The following is a 1,991-nucleotide window of genomic DNA, read 5'->3' as shown; positions in this document are numbered from 1 at the left end:
TTTGCTGGATTTACAGTAGCGATCATGTTAAAGGAGCAGCGTGTGCCCTGTCTCTTATACACATCTTTTCTCCTTAGCTGAGGGTGTTGCAAAGAATCTCTGAAAAAGTTTTGCAGCAGTGAAAGAGGTTTTACAGCAGTAAAATCCTTTAGTTGTTTTTTTCCTTACTTTGGTCACTAAGGTGTTTTGTGCAACTGCCCCCAGCTTCCCAAAAGTGATAACAGGTATCACAAGCTAACATACTGTCTCCATGGAAACAGTAGATCTTTACCACTGTAGCATCTCTTTCACTGCTGTGAATTACTTAACTTTTTTCCTTAACAAAGGAAACCTTTTAAGAGATTCTGTGCAACACCCTTAAGTAACTCCCTCAGCTAAGGAGAAAATAAATCTTAAGTCTTATATTTAAATATAAAAGGTGTTTTGTGCAACTGGCTCCAGGTGCTTAAAGACAAGATAACAGCTGTTCAATGGCGGGAAAAATGTGCAAAGAAGACGATCGTCCTATAGCATATAAACAGTTCCTCTTGTAAAGGACAAACTCTGAGCTGCAAACACACATCTAACTTATTTCTTCCAAGGAATACACTGGTTTAGTTTATATTCTGCATATAGTGTTTCATGTAGAGGAATTAAAAAAAGCAGACGCCGGGCTGAAAAGTATGGGATCAATTTATTAAATTAATATCAGTATAGTAACTATGAGAGGAAAGCACTGAGACTATTGTCCAAAGAAACAGTAGTATGGTCATTCATGGATTAAAGAACAGTAATGAGTAATGATGGATGATAACAACACAGCCTTCACACATTACGAATTACTTTCATCTATGCAACACAAAATACATCAAAACCTTTTTTTCACTACAGCGATTTAATGAATGATTATGATATAAAGTAGAAATCTTCTTGTTCCTGGTCTCATTAAGTTACCAATTCAATGGCTACAGCCAGTACATAGAAAAGGTGGAATACGTCAATGCTAATAATTTGCTGCAAAAATGATCTGCTACGTTGTCCTGTGTTTTTCTTTTTCTGAGATATGAGCTAAAATTAAACCGATGTCTCAACACAGGTGCATTTCAGTCAGCTGTGGAAGAAGCTTTTGTTTCAATGAACCTTTTTTTCAAAACATTTTTTTATACATGAGGCTTTTTCAGGGAGGCGCAAAAGTTTTCATGTGGCTGAAACATGGCCCGTGAGTATAGATCAAGATACTGTAGGAATAAATCACCCCTCTGACACCCACTTATCATCATCATCTTTGATCAAGTTATTTTGCATTTCAAGTGTCTCAATTTGCTATTTTTGGTGCGCCCACTTGTACATCCCTCCTGTATTTCCCAGAATGCTTCCTAACAACCACTAAAGCAGGTGCCTGAACACTATAGCAATACCCTCCACTTTAGTCACCATGTTTTTGTGGTTGCATTGCATTCTGGTCTATTGAGGCCACTTTAAGTAGAAAAAATTGATCAAATTTGGTGCAAAATGACGTCTCTAGAAAGGAGCCCTCGCTTTTTCACTTAAGAGAAACTCACACCAAAAATATGACATTTATAATTTCCATGGAAAGAAATCCAGTGTTGGGGAGGCCAGTTACTCATGTGGATGCACAAAAACACAACCAAATAACAAAGTGTCACTTTACAATTGTGTTTCAAGATTTTTTTGTCCCTTAAAAAGGTGAAGACATAATTATTTCTTTTACAGGAGCCAACAACACAAACAACATTTTGCGACAAGTTTACCCTGAGAAGGCGTCACCATGTTACACATCCAATAATCTCATGAAAAGAGGGGTTGTTGTAAAAGTAGAAAACACACACTATTCAATTGCTAATGGTACGATATTGGGAATAATTTGCTGGTGTTTAAAGCTCCTTTCAAACTCTTTTTTGCTGGATTTACAGTAGCGATCATGTTAAAGGAGCAGCGTGTGCCTGTGTAATAAAGGCCGACTCCAAGAGGATCAGGTGGTGGTAGTTTTG

Source organism: Seriola lalandi, unplaced genomic scaffold (genome assembly GCF_002814215.2).
Source record: "Seriola lalandi dorsalis isolate HSWRI2012SDOR001 ecotype SW California unplaced genomic scaffold, Sedor1 jcf7180002054901, whole genome shotgun sequence".
In the NCBI taxonomy this organism is placed as follows: Eukaryota; Metazoa; Chordata; class Actinopteri; order Carangiformes; family Carangidae; genus Seriola; species Seriola lalandi.
Note: the sequence above shows the minus strand (reverse complement) of the source record.